At 38.6% G+C, this 18304-nt stretch overlaps 1 protein-coding gene and 1 non-coding gene across 2 annotated transcripts in view; one reads left to right on the forward strand and one right to left on the reverse strand.

Annotated features, from left to right (window-relative positions):
• Positions 1–18304, reverse strand: part of BRIP1 (BRCA1 interacting helicase 1) — a 191443-nt gene that overhangs the window by 71466 nt on the left and 101673 nt on the right. The window lies entirely within an intron of this gene.
• LOC136150368 (U6 spliceosomal RNA) lies at positions 8527–8632 on the forward strand. The gene has a single exon (XR_010659802.1). It is a non-coding gene; the product is annotated as a U6 spliceosomal RNA (small nuclear RNA).

Consider the following 18304-nt stretch of genomic DNA (forward strand, 5'->3'; position numbering starts at 1 on the left):
TAAAAATCCACAATACTTACAGTGAAACATTTTTCAAAGAAAACACTTTGAAAAATAACATACATTTCTTCACCTACTTTGCTGAAATCTCTTGAAAAGAAAATAATAAGAACGCAATTGATATTTAAGCACAAACAAATTCTTAACTCTTTAAAATATGAATTTCAAATTTGTTGATTGATCAACATAATTGGTTCATTAATGTCCGAAGTAACCATTTGGTTTGGTTCATTAATGTCTGAAGTAACCATTTGGTTAAAAAGTATGTATTCAACCAATTTTGCTACTTTAGAGTCAAGAAGTATTGGCTTAGTAAATGCTGGCTGAAACCAGAATGAATAAATTCATTTATACATCTCATTTTTTATCTGAGTAGACTGATTATAGTTTTAAAAAAGTAGGGGGGGGTGCTTATTTTCTATCCCTCTGTTAAAAGACAAATAATTAGCGTAAACTGAACAAGGTCAGTGCATCTGCACTATTAGAATCTAAGGTATAAACTAGACTGAGAAAAGAAAATTAATAAGAAGCAACCCCTGCATTGTTTCCTAAAAGCTACTACCTTCAGGTATTGCCAGACTGAATCTCCTGTAAAGTTACTATAAAACTTGAAGGTGAAATGCTTTGGGAAAAACATCACTTCACAGTCTAGTGGAGATGACCTAAATGAAAAATGCATAAAATACAATGTGGTAAGTGCTATTATAGATGTATATGGCTAGCCAGAGGAAAGAGTGACTAACTTTGCCTCAGGGTTAAGGATGGTTTAATAGAGTAAACCTTTGAGCTGGATGGAGAGTAAAATTTCTGGATAATAGAAGAGTCAGAGAGTGGATTTCAAGCAGACACAACACCATGAACACTACTGCTGCATAACAAATTATCTGCAAATCCAGTGACTTAAAATAAAACTCACTTTTTCAAATAATTTTTAAAATTGTGGTAAAATACACGTAACATAAAATTTACCATCTTAATCATTTTTAAGTGTATAGGTCATAGTGTTAAGTATATTCCCTTTATTGTACAACCAATCTCCAAAACTCAATCTTGCAAAACTGAAACTGTATCCATTAAACAGCTCACTCTCCTCTTTCCCGAGCCCCTGACAACTTCCCTTCTATATTTTCTGTCTCTATGAATTTGACTACTCTAGATCTCTCACACAAACGGAATCATACACTGCATGTCTTTTTCTGATTGGCTAATTTCACTTAGCATAATAACCTTCAGGTTCATCCAGGCTGCGGCATAAAAACAATACCCATTTTATTACCTCAGTTTCTGGAGGTCTGAAGTCCAGGCATAACAAAACAGACTGGATTCTCTGTTCAGGGTCTAAAGTGGGTAAGCTGTTTCCCAGGGCTGCAGCTGTCACCTGGGACTTCGGGTTCTCTTCCAAAGTCACTGGTTATTGACAAAACTTACTTCCTATTGGCTGTAGGACAATTGCTTCCATTTTTCTACTAGTCATTAATCAGGACTGCTCTCAGTTCAGAGGCTACCTGCAATTCCTTGCTACATGCCCCACCCTCCCACCAGCCACTTTAACATGGATTCGGCTTTCTTCCAGTCTAGCCAGATATCACATACCTCTGACTTTCTTCTGCAACCAGCTTCAGAAAAGTCTCTGCTTTTAAAGGGTTCAAGTGATTATGTAAAGCTGAGCGCCAAAGAATTGATGCTTTTGAACTATGGTGTTGGAGAAGACTCTTGAGAGTCCCTTAGACTGCAAGGAGATCAACCCTGAAGGAAATCAGTCCTGAATATTCACTGGAAGAACTGATGGTAAAGCTGAAACTCCAATACTTTGGCCACCTGATTCGAAGAACTGACTCATTGGAAAAGATTCGGATGCTGGGAAAGATTGACGACAGGAAGAGAAGGGAACAACAGAGGACGAGATGGTTGGATGGCATCACCAACTCAATGGACATGAGTTTGGGTAAGCTCCGGAAGTTGGTGATGGACAGGGAGGCCTAGTGTGTTGCAGTCCATGGGGTCACAAAGAGTTGGACATGACTGAGCGACTGAACTGACTGATTTTAAAGTCAACTAACTGCAAAATCCCTTCAGAGTACCTAGATTAGTATTTGACTGAACAAATGAGGGAAGGTGTGTATATACCTTCCCTTAGCATAATAGGGCCAGGAATTGTGGGGGCCATCTGAGAACTCTCCCTACCACTTTTATGCAGGTATGAAAACATATGGCAGCTCAAAGCACTCACAGTAATAAAATATGCCTTTAAAAAGGGTATATATAGGATGGGGGTTGCTGGCATAAGGCTGAAAAATAACCAAGGCTTCCAGGAAATGCAAACGATTTTAAGCTTTATCTTTCAGAAAACTGGGAATTACTAAAGGTTTTTAACTCCTGGTATACCATTAGAGTCCAATGTATCCATTTTCCATTTTTGAACATTTCTAACTATTTATAAAGATATTTCATCACTTTTTCTTACCACATGTCCCCCCTCCAAAAAAAAAAGCCAAGAGAAAATTTACTTTATTAAAATAGTGTAAAACCTTTGTTGTAATTACCACAGGTGTTAACTGAACTCTTCTATAATTCTAAGAAATATTACGGGATCTCACTGACATTACTTTTCCTACATCTTGAAACATTCAGTTGTTTTAATATCCTACAAATAATTCCATCATTATCCATTATCACTCATCACATTATTCCTAATAATTCAAAAAAAATCTAAAATAATAAGAAAGAGAAGAATGATGGAATAACCTAGGAGGATGCAATAATGGGCTGCCACTCTTTTTTCTCATAGTATTGTTCAAAGTATTGCATCATCTTCCCAGAAATTAGAAAACTGAGAACACCAAATACTTGCACTTATGTCCAAAATAGCAAGGAAAAGGAAATGAACAGAGAAAGATGTATAATATTAGATGAATAAGAAGACAAAAGACAAAAGTCTGAGGAACATTCCAATTCTAGTGACAATGGTGAAACTGGATGGTGTAAGTGAAATCTCAGACTATAAATCGTCAGATAACAATATACTGCACAAAATTTATCAAATTCAAGAAGTGATATGTGATCAGAACATGTCCAAGGACAAGAAATAACCGTAGTCTCATTTAGTTAATTATTCAGCAGGAAGGACGTTATCACACAATATTTTGTGACAGCAACATTGACCATCTCTTCCCATTTCATTGTTGCAAAAAAGACATGTGACATTAGTCTCTGATTTTTTTATATCAGTACACCAAAATTTACTTGTTACAAAGAGGTGTTGTTATGTCTAACCTCTTTTTAAAGTTTAAAATTGAATAATGTTGATTTTTAAACTATTCCTTTAAATTCTTAATTCTATGAATCATCCCCATGACTTATAAAAAAGAAAAATGACAAATGGTTATGACTGTTTTTTACTGGTTTACTGAGGGTTAAACAGGAGAGTGACATGATCAATATGGAGGAAAAACTGGTGAAGGGAAGACTGAAGGGAGAAAGACCAGTTAAGAATGAGGCTTCCCTGGTGGCTCAGTGGTAAAGAATCTGTCTACCAGTGTAGAAGATATGGGCTCGATTCCTGGTCCAAGAAGATCCCACACACTGTGGAGCAGCTAAGCTGACTCTCAGGTCTTGAGCCTGTGCTCCAGAGCCCAGGAGCCGCAGCTCCTGCAGCCCGCACGTCCCAGAGGCTGAGCGCCACAGCAAGAGAAGCCACATGACGGGAAGCCTGCACACCGCAGCAAGAGAAAGGCCTGCACAGCAACGAAGACGCAGCACAGTCAAAATAAAAAATAATTTAAAGATGAGGACCAAACCAAAGTTAACAGAAGTAGCATTAAATAAATGGATGAGAGAACAAGCCACAGATTGGGAGAAAATATAGTTCTGGGCAAAAGTCACATCTGATGAAGAACTACCAACTCAATGGGCATGAGTTTAAGCAACCTCTGGGAGATGGTGAAGGACAGGGAAACCTGGCATGCCACAGTCCATGGGATCACAAAAAGTCAGACACGACTGCGCTACTGAACAACAACAATCCAAAATATACAAAAAAACTTCTAAAATTTAATGATAAGAAAACAACCTGATTGATAAATGAGTCAAAGATCTGAACAGTCACCACCCTAAAGAAAATATACAGATGGCCAATAAGCATATGAAAAGACGTTCCACATCTTAGGTCATCAGGGAATTGCAAATCAAAACGAGATAGCACAACATACTTATTAGAATGACCAAAATCTAAACCAATGACAAAACCAAGGTATCTGGTAGGAATACCAAATAGTACAGACACTGAAAGACAATTTGGCAAACATACACCTACCATGATTGGTGGTTGTGGTTTAGGCGCTAAGTTTTATCTGACTCTTGCAACCCCATGGACTGTGGCCAACCAGGCTCCTCTAACCCTGGGATTCTCCAGGCAAGAATACTGGAGTGGGTTGCCATTCCCTTCTCCAGGGGATCTTCCTGACCCAGGGATAGAACTCACATCTCCTGTGCTGCAGGCAAGTCTCCTGCACTGCAGGCAGATTCTTTACCAACTGAGGCACCAGGGAAGCCCCAACACTTACCATAAAAGTTAACAATTAAAGTGAAAGATGCCCAGTTGTGTTTGAGTCTCTGCAACCCCAATTCTCCAGGCCAGAATACTGGAGTGGGCAGCCATTCCCTTCTCCAGGGGATCTTCCCAACCCAGGGATCGAACCCAGGTGTCCCACATCACAGGCGGATTCTTTTCTTTTTTTTTTTTAAGTTGGAGGCTAATTACTTCACAACATTTCAGTGGGTTTTGTCATACATTGATATGAATCAGCCATAGAGTTACACATATTCCCCATCCCGATCCCCCTTCCGACCTCCCTCTCCACCCGATTCCTCTGGATCTTCCCAGTGCACTAGGCCCGAGCACTTGTCTCATGCATCCCACCTGGGCTGGTGATCTGTTTCACCATAGATAATATACATGCTGTTCTTTCGAAACATCCCACCCTCACCTTCTCCCACAGAGTCCAAAAGTCTGTTCTGTACTTCTGAGTCTCTTTTTCTGTTTTGCATATAGGGTTATCGTTATCGTTACCATCTTTCTAAATTCCATATATATGTGTTAGTATGCTGTAATGTTCTTTATCTTTCTGGCTTACTTCACTCTGTATAATGGGCTCCAGTTTCATCCATCTCATTAGAACTGATTCAAACGAATTCTTTTTAATGGCTGAGTAATATTCCATGGTGTTTATGTACCACAGCTTCCTTATCCATTCATCTGCTGATGAGCATCTAGGTTGCTTCCATGTCCTGGCTATTATAAACAGTGCTGCGATGAACATTGGGGTGCACATGTCTCTTTCAGATCTGGTTTCCTCAGTGTGTATGCCCAGAAGTGGGATTGCTGGGTCGTATGGCAGTTCTATTTCCAGTTTTTTAAGAAATATCCACACTGTTCTCCATAGTGGCTGTACTAGTTTGCATTCCCACCAACAGTGGGTTTCCTTTTCTCCACACCCTCTCCAGCATTTATTGGTTGTAGACTTTTGGATAGCAGCCATCCTGACTGGCGTGTCATGGTACCTCATTGAGGTTTTGATTTGCATTTCTCTGATAATGAGTGATGTTGAGCATCTTTTCATGTGTTTGTTAGCCATCTGTATGTCTTCTTTGGAGAAATGTCTGTTTAGTTCTTGGCCCATTTTTTGATTGGGTCATTTATTTTTCTGGAATTGAGCTGCAGGAATTGCTTGTATATTTTTGAGATTAATCCTTGGTCTGTTTCCTCATTTGCTATTATTTTCTCCCAATCTGAGGGCTGTCTTTTCACCTTGCTTATAGTTTCCTTTGTTGTGCAAAAGCTTTTAAGTTTCATTAGGTCCCATTTGTTTATTTTTGGTTTTATTTCCAATATTCTGGGAGGTGGGTCATAGAGGATCTTGCTGTGATTTATGTCAGAGAGTGTTTTGCCTATGTTCTCCTCTAGGAGTTTTATAGTTTCTGGTCTTACATTTAGATCTTTAATCCATTTTGAGTTTATTTTTGTGTATGGTGTTAGAAAGTGTTCTAGTTTCATTCTTTTACAAGTGGTTGACCAGTTTTCCCAGCACCACTTGTTAAAGAGTTTGTCTTTTTTCCGTTGCATATCCTTGCCTCCTTTGTCAAAGATAAGGTGTCCATAGGTTCGTGGATTTATCTCTGGGCTTTCTATTCTGTTCCATTGATCTATATTTCTGTCTTTGTGCCAGTACCATACTGTCTTGATGGCTGTGGCTTTGTAGTAGAGTCTGAAGTCAGGCAGGTTGATTCCTCCAGTTCCATTCTTCTTTCTCAAGATTACTTTGGCTATTCGAGGTTTTTTGTATTCCCATACAAATTGTGAAATTATTTGTTCTAGTTCACTGGCGGATTCTTGACCAGCTGAGGCACAAGGGAAGCCTAAGAATACTGGATTGGGTAACCTATCTCTTCTCCAGCGGATCTTCCTGACCCAGGAATTGAACTGGGGTCTCCTGCATTGCTGGCAGGTTCTTTACCAGCTGAGCTACCAAACAATCCAGCAATTATGCTCCTTGATATTTACCCAGATAAACTGAAAACTTACATCCACTTAAAAACCTACATACAGATGTTTACAGTAGCTTTATTCATAATTGCCAAAACCTTCAGTAGGTAAACGGATAAACTGTGGTCCAAACAATAGTAATTCACACTAAAAAGAAATGAGCTGTTCAAACCATGAAAAGACATGGACGAAACTTAAGTGCATATTACTAAGTGAAGACACTAACCTGAGAAGGCTACATATTATATGATTCCAACTACATCACATTCTGAAAACGCAAAACTTTGAAATTAGTAAAAAGATCTGAGGTTGCTATGGGTTGGGAGGAGGGAGGAATGAAGAGGCAGGGCACAGAACATTTCAAAGACAGTGAAACTACTCTGCATGATACTATAATGGTGGAAACAAGTCACTACACATTTATAAAAACTAATTCTCTAAGTGTTATTAAATATATAATAACAAGGGCAACTCTAAACTGTGGGCTTCAAATGGTAATGATGTGTCAATGTAAGGCCATCAGTATAATAAATGTACCATTTTAGTGAGGAATACTGATAATGGGGCACAGTGGTACATAATCCACACGTCAATGCAGGAGACGTAAGAGACGGGGGTTGGATCCCTGGGTCGGGAAGAGCCACTGCAGTAGGAAATGGCAACCTGTCCCAGTATGCTTGCCTGGAAAATTCCATGGACAGAGGAGTCTGGCAGACCACAGTCTGTGGGGCTGCAGAGAGTTGGACACGACTGAGTAACTGAACACAGTACATCCATAATGTCAGAGGTCATGCATGTGTGAGGCTAGGACATAAGTCCTCTGCGCTGGCCACTCAATCCTTCTGTGAACCTAAAACTGCACCAAAAGACTTTCAAAAATATTACATAATCAATAGATTTTCAACATTAAACTGCTGTCCATAGAATCTTTTCCTTGATGTATTTTCCTTCATGATCTGTAATGTTACCACGATTTCCTAGTTATACCATCTTCAAGCTAACATTCCCTGAGCCAGGTAACTGAGGCAAATGCTATATCTAAAAACTCTTCAGAAATAGTACTTTCTACCAAGGCAAATACCAATGCATTGTTATGGACTTTAAGCATTCACTCACTACGTCCTATAGAAAATGTCACATCTTTTGGAAGAGTTTTAAAATGTGATAACCCTTGAGAATCTGGCACCTTAAAAGTGAAGGCAAGGGGCTTCCCTGGTGGCCCAGCAGTGACATGCCTGCAATGCAGGAGACACGTGTTGTATCCTTGGTACAGGAAGATCCCACACGCCATGAAGCAACTAAATTCACGTGCCACAGCTGTTGAGCCTGCGCTCTAGAGCTTGGGAACTGCAACTACTGAACATACGTGCCCCAACTACTGAAGTCTGAGCCCTAGATCCTGTTCTCAGCAATCAGAGAAGCCACCCCATGAGAAGCCTGCATACCACAACTAAAGAGTAACCCCCACTCACCAGACCTAGAGAAAAGCCCACGCAAAAACAAAGACCCAGCACAGCCAAAAAATAAATAAATATAATTATACAAAAGAAGTGAAGACAAGATATTGAGAGAATTCACATCTGGACTTCCCGTTTGTTGTATTATTTGAGAATATTCAATTCTATTATAAAAACAAGAAACCAAACAGATATACGAAACTCCTAAGATGTTTAAACCATACACAGAAGTCGAAAACCTATAGGACATGTTAAACAGATATAATAAGTAAAATATATATGTATGAATATAAACAGAAAGGGATAGCTGGATCAAGAAGATGCTAAGTGTTCAAGATACGCTGTATATACATAAAGCACCAAACAGTCAAGATACACTAAATATATCTGAGGCATATGAAACACTCAATAATTCATGAAATCTTTTTTTTTTTAAATTCATGAAATCTTAACTCAGTCACGCACTGTTGACACCCATCCTGGCCCCATATATCCCCTTCCCAAGAAAGGCAAGTAAAGGCCATATCTGTGCTCGCTTTGGCAGCACATATACTAAAATTGGAACGATACAGAGAAGATTAGCATAGCCCCTGAGCAAGGATGACACGCAAATTCTGAAGCATTCCATATTTTTCAGCATCAAAACATGTATATTATCTAGGGTGAAACAGATCACCAGCCCAGGTTAGATGCATGAGACAAGTGCTCGGGCCTGGTGCACTGGGAAGACCCAGAGGGATCGGGTACAGAGGGAGGTGAGAGGAGGGATCGGGATGGGGAATACATGTAAATCCATGGCTGATTCATGTCAATGTATGACAAAACCCACTACAATATTGTAAAGTAATTAACTAAAGTTGCCTTTTCTCAGAGATACTACTTCAGTTGGTTTTACAAATATGTAAAGACAACTAGATGATGTATTTGACAATCTTTTGATATAAAGCATATCTGGTGTTTTTCTGAATAAAGTATTTTCTAGGAAAAAAAAAAATAAAGGCCATAGCTGCTCAGCAAGCTGCTCAGCAGGCTAATCAGTAGGCTATAACTGTGGCCAAGTATACTTGCCCCTGCTTTTCTTTAATAAAGTAAGACTGTGTCGATAGCCTTGAGCACTTTCCATCTATTGGGTCAGGTGGCTCAAACTCATTTCTAGTCTGTGTAGCAATAGTACCAGCAAGGAAAGCTGGTGTGGCAGAAAACGAAACACAAGACACATGAATACTGCACAACCCAGGATTTAGGTAATATGCTCAATTCCACCCACTTGTACCCCTTATGTGTTAGCTTACCCTTCACTCTTTCCTTCTACTTCTAAGCATATGTTTTAAACTCACTTAAATAAACTTTGCAATTGAAGCAACTTAAGGTGTCTGTTAGCTTCTCTGTCCCATTACCTTTGGGATAGCCTACCTGATGAGTGTTATCTGGTGGTAACCATTGCATCAAGGTAATTTCCCATCTGACAACACCCAAATCACCTAAATTCAAAAGCTGCCGATCTGAAATTGTCAGCCAACAGGAAAAAATTCATAGGTCTCTATTACAAAGATTAGCTGGGTGTAAGACTGCAACAGAGATGAATGTCTGGAGCCTCCAAACTTTGTCTCAGTTCAGTTCAGTTCAGTCGCTCAGTTGTGTCCAACTCTTTGTGATCCCATGGACTGCAACACACCAGACTTCCCTATCCATCACCAACTCCTGGAGCTTGCCCAAACTCATGTCCATCAAGTCGGTGATACCATCCAACCATCTCATTCTGTCATCCCCTTCTCCTCCTGCCTTCAATCTTTCCCAGCATCAGGGTCTTTTCTAATGAGTCAGCTCTTCGCATCAGGTGGCCAAAGTATTGCAGTTTTAGCTTCAGCATCAGTCCTTCCAATGAATAGTCAGGACTGATTTCCTTGAGGATGAACTTGATGGATCTCCCTGCAGTCTAAGATACCCTCAATAGTCTTCCTCAACACCACAGTTCAAAAGCATCAGCTCTTTCACCCTCAGCTTTCTTAATGGTCCAGCTCTCACATCCATATATGAGTACTGGAAAAATCACAGCTTCCACTAGACAGACCTTTGTCAGCAAAGTAATATCTCTGCTTTTTAATATGATGTCTAGGTTGGTCATAGCTTTTTTTCCAAGGAGTAAGCGTCTTTTAATTATATGGCTGCAGTCACCATTTCAGTGATTTTGGAGCCCCCCAAAAATAAAGCCTCTCACTGTTTCCATTGTTCCTCCTTCTATTTGCCATGAAGTGATGGGACCGAATGCCATGATCTTCATTTTCTGAATGTTGAGTTTTAAGGCAGCTTTTTCACTCTCCTCTTTCACTTTCATCAAGAGGCTCGCTCTTTAGGTCCTCTTTGCTTTCTGCCATAAGGGTGGTGTCACCTGCATATCTGAGGTTACTGATATTTCTCCTGGCAATCTTGATTCCAGCTTGTGCTTCATCCAGCCTGGCATTTTGCATGATGTACTCTACATATAAGTTAAATAAGCAGGGTGACAATATACAGCCTGACATATTCCTTTCTCAATTTAGAACCAGTCTGTTGTTCCATGTCTGGTTCTAAATGTTGCTTCTTGACCTGCATATAGATTTCTCAGGCGGCTGGTATTCCCATCTCTTGAATTTTCCACAGTTTGTTGTGATCCACATAGTCAAAGGCTTTAATGTAATCAATGAAGCAGATGTTTTTCTGGAATTCTCTTGCTTTTTCGATGATCCATTGGATGTTAGCAATTTGATCTCTGGTTCCTCTGCCTTTTCTAAAACCAGCTTGAACATCTGGAAGTTCACGGTTCACGTACTGCTGAAGCCTGGCTTGGAAAATTTTGAGCATTACTTTGCTAGCATGTGAGATGAGTGTGATTGTATGGTAGTATGAACATTCTTTGGCATTACCTTTCTTAGGGATGAATGAAAACTGACCTTTTCCAGCCCTGTGGCCACTGCTTAGTTTTCCAAATTTGCTGGAACTTTGTCTAGTCCATACTAAGTTCAAATAAATTGCTTTAATATGGAAACATGCAATAAATTAATAAGTTAAATTTAACCAATTTGCCTATTATTTCTCCCAAAATGCTTTCTTTAACTATGCTTTTATCCATGGAAAATATAGAACCAATGTTGGGGAGTGAGGGAAGCAAAAGTAGTTGGAATGAATGCAGTTTCTACATCTATTAGTTGATCCTCTGCCAAATAGGTTACTTGGCCATCCTTGACCCTAGCTTAATCTTAACTTCTCAGTCTTTTTCTCCCTAGATCTTTCACTTAAAAAATTATAACCTGTATATATATTTTTTTCAATTTTTATTGAAGTATAATTGCTTACAATCTTCTGCCAGTTTCTAGTGTATAGCAAAATGAATCAGATATAGATATAAGCAAATATTTTCATAAGGCTTTTTTGGAACTATATGTACGCATGGTATTTATAGACAAAGGGTATAAATGACATGAGTTTTGGCAAGCTCTGGGAGTTTGTGATGGACAGGGAAGCCTGGTGTGCTGTAGTCCATAGGGTCACAAAGAATCACACACAACTAAGCGACTGAAATGAACTGATAAATCACTCTATACATGCATATAAGACAAAACAAAGCAAAAAAAATTGTTATTTAAATAACTACTTTCTAATTACTTTATTTTTCAGAATACCAGATCACTTACTCATTAAAGCAGTTTTTCAACCTACTCCTCTTATAGTATCTCCCTAACAATAATAGTTTAGCTCACAAGCAAAGCCAAATGTGCAAAGTAAATATAAATACTGAAATATACCAATATGTAGGTATTTGAATACATGTATATATTGCTCTAAATAAAAACTGGATCAAATTAATACTTACCAGATCAACTATATTTCAAATAGCAAACTCTAAAAATACTATTATGAAGATCGCATTGGACTAGAAAATCAAGAGTTCTCAGGCAAGTCCCTTTACTAACTAAATGTATGATCTTGTCCAAGTTATTTGAATTTTCTACCCAGAATGTAATTATGTGCCCAATAAATGTTTGTTAAATGAACACAATAATGAAATAAACAAATGAATGAACAAAAAAAACCCAGAAGTTCTTAAAAACTACTCCTCACTTCTCAGAGATGTACAACCTCCCTAAAACACCCTAAAAGCTTCAACACCTTCAAAATTTCTTTTATTTAACACAGTGGGAAAAAACATTCCTTAAAAAGGCTCAGTTGATCACTCACAATAAGGCAAGTCCATAATCTACTGAAATTTCAAGGGTCTAAATAAGAAAACAGAAAAATGTTTTACATAGAACAATTTGGTTTCTTCTTTAAATTAAAAGTAGTACAGCTTAAAAATCAGAAACATCAAACTAGTAGCATTACAAACTTCTCAACATACACATTTACTACTAAATAATATTGACAAAAATTGTAACTAGAGACTGAAACATTTTGCGTTTTATTCCTTATCTGACATTCAGTGGTGAATGCAAAATGTTCCCTCAGGGAAAACGGTTTTTACTCATAAAAATGTAAAAGAAAATCAGACTCTGCAATGTACAAATATGAAGATCCAAGTTGCTACTTTGGCACAAGAGTCACTTTTCAAAATTAATGGAAACTTTTCTATCCATAAAGAGTTTAAAAACTCTTCTACCCATAAAAATAATCTCTCGGAGAGTTCTAAGGAAGTGGTACCACCAATTAAATGAATAGAGAGTCAAAATCAAATTGATCTTAATGGAGGAATGGTACTCTTCATGAATCTATTACAATAATTAGTTACTTCAGAAGGCTCTGAAAGAAAGGGGGGTGGATCTAGAATGACAACTTTTCCACTTTTACCCTTACACAAATATTGTAGTTTGTAATAAAAGGAAATTCTTTTTTTTCAGTGAAAAAGTTTTTTTTTTTCTCCATTCATTTTTATTAGTTGGAGGCTAATTACTTTACAATATTGTAGTGGTTTTTGCCATACATTGACATGAATCAGCCATGGATTTACATGTGTTCCCCATCCCCATCCCCGCTCCTGCCTCCCTCCCCATCCCATCCCTCTGGGTCTTCCCAGTGCACCAGCCCTGAGCACTTGTCTCATGCATCCAACCTGGGCTGGTGATCTGTTTCATCCTTGATAGTATACTTGTTTCAATACTGTTCTCTCAGAACATCCCACTCTTGCCTTCTCCCACAGAGTCTAAAAGTCTGTTCTGTACATCTGTGTCTCTTCTTTTGTTTTGCATATAGGGTTATCATTACCATCTTTAGAAATTCCATATATATGCGTTAGTATAGGGTACTGGTCTTTATCTTTCTGGCTTACTTCACTCTGTATAATGGGCTCCAGTTTCATTCATCTCATTAGAACTGATTCAAATGAATTCTTTTTAATGGCTGAGTAACATTCCATTGTGTATATGTACCACAGCTTCCTTATCCATTCGTCTGCTGATGGGCATCTAGGTTGCTTCCATGTCCTCGCTATTATAAACAGTGCTGCGATGAACACTGCAGTGCATGTGTCTCTTTCAGTTCTGGTTTCCTCGGTGTGTATGCCCAGAAGTGGTATTGCTGGGTCATATGGCAGTTCTATTTCCAGTTTTTTAAGGAATCCCCACACTGTTCTCCATAGTGGCTGTACTAGTTTGCATTCCCACTAAAGTTTTAAATAAACCATGGATTGCAATTATCTAGACATACAGGAAAAAATTATTTACCACTGCAATGTGATCTGAAAACTTAAGTTTGTATGTGCCAAATTTCCCCTCAAAAAAATTCAAATGTGAGCTCTCATGTCTTCTGCAATGTCAAACCCCTTCAAAATGCAAAAGAGAGGACATTCAATGACTTTAGCCACTATAATGTGTAACAGCTGACAAAGATGCAACAACCATTACAACTTGTTGGGTTTGTCTTTTAGGTAAATTATATCTCCATTCTGAAATTCAGTTGAAAATACATTTTCAAAGATAAAATTAGGAGTTCTACTTTCAGCTCCAATGTAAAGACCTCACAAGTCATCATACCCATCTTACACTAAGAAAAAAGCTAAACAAACTGAAAATCAACGACTTGGACACATCAGAGAACTAAGGTCATAAGACAAATTGCTATCCTAAAAACTGGAGAGACAGTAAGTACTGAGAATCATAGATTGAGAACTGCTTACTGGAAGAGGAAGACACTAAAACCATAAATTGGTAGGAATGCTTGAAAGATAATTTTGACAAATTGCTGGAGGCGTAGTGTGTACCAGTGTAATAGTGACAAACTCCTAGAGGCCACATCCTTAGGGAGTCCCCAAATTTTTATAGATATTATCTCCAGAAACAATCCCCTACCAAGGTTTCCACAGTAAAGAGTCAAGAAAAACCCTCTTCTTTCTGACAGAGAGAGGGAAAAAACAGCCATTTCGAATACACTCAAAGCATTCTCCATAACTCAGGCCAGTCTCCCAGTAAAGGGAAAAGACTGCCAGAGCCTTACCCAAACTGGCGGAAAGGAAATTTACCCAAACTTCAGCTCCCTCTAGACTTCCTATCTCATCTAAGGAAATGAATAAAGAGCTGAGAAACATATGGGAAGGAGATAGTCCAGGGACACAGGCCCACTAAAATACTGAGACTTAATTAAAAAGTTAGACAAGGCTTCCCCATTCCCAACACCTTACCATCACATCAACAGGGCTCTAGGATAGTGACAATCGATTACAACTGAGAGAGCTGCAGGGGAGACTCTATTTAAGAATGAGTGTTTAGGTGACTTTCCAGGTAGTACAGTGGATAAGAATCCACCTGTCAATGCAGGGGACACAGGTTTGACCCCTGGTCCAGGAAGATCCCACATGCTGCAGAGCAATGAAGCCCACACTACACAACTACTGAGCCTCCATGCTGCAACCACTGAAGCCTGGGTGCCCTTTGGGGAGCGAAGCCTGTGCTCCCCAAGAGAAGCCACCGCAATGAGATGCCCGCACACCACAGCTAGAGTAGCCCCAGTTCTCTGCAACGAGAGAAAAGTCCATGTGAAGTAATGAACACCCAGGGCAACCAAAAATTAATTAATTAATAAAAGAATGAGTGTCCAGGGACACCAGACAGTAACTAAAATCTACACAAAGAATTAAAGAGTACTGGTGAAGATAATAACAGAGGTAAATATAAAAAGGCAGTATAAATAGACTGTAAATTTTTGTCTCTTGTCTCATTTAAAAGACAAATGTATAAAGCAATAATTATAAATCTGTTTTGATAGGCAACAATGTATAAATACATAATCTTATGACAATAATACCACAAACAAAGTAGAACGTAATATAACTATAAAAGATCAAACTTTTTACATGCTATTGAAATTATATTAGTACCAATTCAAACTACATTTTATAAGCTGTTTAATTCCCAGGACAACCATTAAGACAACTCAAAAATATATAGTAAAAGAAATGCTAGGGAATAAAGGGTTGGTCACTCAGTTGTGTCCAACTCTTTGTGACCCCATGGACAGTAGTCAACCAAGCTCCTCTGTCCATATAATTCTCCAGGCAATAATACTGGAGTGGGTAGCCATTCGCTTCTCCAGGGGGTCTTCCTGACCCAGTAATCAAACCCGGGTCTCTTGCATGGCAGGCAAGAGACCACCATTAAAATCAGTTAACACTGATGGCTCAGATGGTAAATAATCTGCCTGCCATGCAGGAGACCTGGGTTTAATCCCTGGGTTGGGAGTGTTTACTCACTCCGGTACTCTTGCCTGGGAAATTCCTAGGACATAGGAGCCTGGTGGGCTACAGTCCGTGAGGTTGCAAAAAGTCAGACACAACTGAGCAACTAACACACTAAGGGAATTAAAAGGTCATACTAGAAAAATTTAAATGGCACATTAGAAGATATATATTTACCAGAAAAGAAGGTAGTAATGGAGAAATGAGTGCATGCCAAGTCGCTTCAGTCATGTCCAACTCTTTGCAACCCCATGGATTGTAGCCTGCCAGGCTCCTCTGTACAAGGAACTCTCCAGAGGAATCTTCCCAACCCAGAAATTGAACCCGTGTCTCCTGCAGCTCCTATGTTGCAGGAGGATTCTTTACCCCTGAGCCACAGGGGCAGTCCCAGTGGAGGAATAGGAGGAGGGAAACGTAACATACAGAAAACAAACAGTAAAGTGGCAAATGTAAAAACTATCTTATCAACGTGTGTGTGTTAGTAGCTTAGTCATGTCCGACTCTTTGAGATCCCATGGATTATAGCCCACCAGGCTCCTCTGTCCATGAAATTCTCCAGGCAAGAATACTGGAATGGTTTGCCATTTCCTTCTCCAGGGGATCTTCCTGACCCAGGGATCAGACCCAGGTCTCCTGCAATGCAGGCAGATTCTTTACCAGAATCTTTACCCAGGGAAGCCCCATAACTACATTAAATTTAAATGGAGAAAACACTCAATAGAAGGCAGAGATTAGCAGAATGATCCGACTACATGCTATCTACAAAGGACACACTTTAAAGATACAAATAGACTGAAAGTAAAAGGAATATCATTCATCCATAAAAATGAATAAAGTAGACTCCTCTTACAACACAGATGAACTATGAAAATATTATGCTAAGTCACACATAAAAGCCACATAATGAATGATTTATTTACACAAAACATCTGGAAAAGGAAAATCAATAGAAACAGAAAGTAGATTAGTGGTTGCCACGGGTTATGAGGAGGTAGGAATGGGAAGTAGCTGCTACTGGATAAGAGGTTTCTTCTGGGGGTGAAGAAATTGTTCTGAAATTACAGTGGTGATGATTGTATAACTTTGTAAATGTACTAAAACCCACAGAATTGTACACTGTAAAAGGGTATGGGAATTATATCTCAAACAAAAGGTTTCTACATAAAAATAGAAAGGAAGCCCCATTTGAGACTAAGAAAAAATTTTAATAAAGGAAAAACAAGCTGAAGGTTTCTGAATTTTCAAAAATTCAAGATTTAATAAAATGCAACAGGACTCAAAATGAGTAATTAGATAGTAGAAACTATCTAAATATTATAAATTAATAAAACTTTTCTCCTCTGTGCCAGAATATTGATTCTTCACTGGCTTTGTTTTTAACATATTTATTATTTGTAAAGAAGTAACAGTCCCTTGGACAGCAAGGAGGTCAAACCAGTCCATCCTCAAGGAAATCAGTCCTGAATATTCATTGGAAGGACTGATGCTGAAGCTGAAACTCCAATACTTTGGCCACCTGATGCGAAGAACTGACTCATTGGAAAAGATTCTGATGCTGGGAAAGATTGAAGACAGGAAGATAAGAGGATGATAGAGGATGAGATGGTTGGATGGCATCACCAACTTGATGGACGTGAGTTTGAGCAAGCTCCGGGAGTTGGTGATGGACACGGAAGCCTGGCGTGCTGCAGTCCATGGGGTCACAAAGAGTTGGACACGACAGAGCAAATGAACTGAACTGAATTATTTCCAGTAACACATTAAACTTTCAAAATTTTTATGTCTTTAGTCTCATACCTCATGATAAATACATTTTTAGTATGTTAATCACACAGAAAAAAAACCCCAACAATCCATAGATCGTGGATCTTTTTACAACCATATGCTATAATTATATGGTGTTAAAACTCTATCAAAGTAACATTTAATTATGCAATGTTTATTACAATAAAGCCAACACTTTTAAAATTTTACTTAAATTTTCACTTATTTAGAAAATGTACTTTGACTAGGAAACCAGGTTACAATCGTCACTTTTTAAATTTTTTTTATTGTTATAAGACAAGGTAAATATATACTAAACAAAGTATCTCAGAAAAATCAATAGCATATGTGCGTGCTCAGTCATGTCCTGCTCTTTGTGACCCCATGGACTGTACCCTAGCAGGCTCCTATGTCCATGGAATTCTCCAGGCAAGAATACTGGAGTGGGTTCCCATTTCCAACTCCAAGGGACCTTCCCGACCCAGGAACCAAACCTACATCTCCTGCATTGCAGGCGAATTCTTTACCACTGAGTCACTGGGGAAGCCCTGACCCTAGCAGCTTATCAAAGATAAAGTATCAAAAAAATAAAAAGCGCTAATGCCTATGAACTTCAGTTGATTTATCTTCATAGCTATTGATGCTTTCATAGAAGTTGTTTACAATGTCATTATATTTAGATATGTTTTAAAACTGAGTTATACATCTATAAAACAAAACAATATTTTATCCATTATGTCCATTATGCCATAATATTATATGTTAACAGCATTCTGATCGTAATGCTGTATATACAGGCATGTTATTCATTAGTTAAAAATAGAATTTCATTATTTTGTTTAA

This window comes from Muntiacus reevesi, chromosome 18 (assembly GCF_963930625.1).
Source record: "Muntiacus reevesi chromosome 18, mMunRee1.1, whole genome shotgun sequence".
In the NCBI taxonomy this organism is placed as follows: Eukaryota; Metazoa; Chordata; class Mammalia; order Artiodactyla; family Cervidae; genus Muntiacus; species Muntiacus reevesi.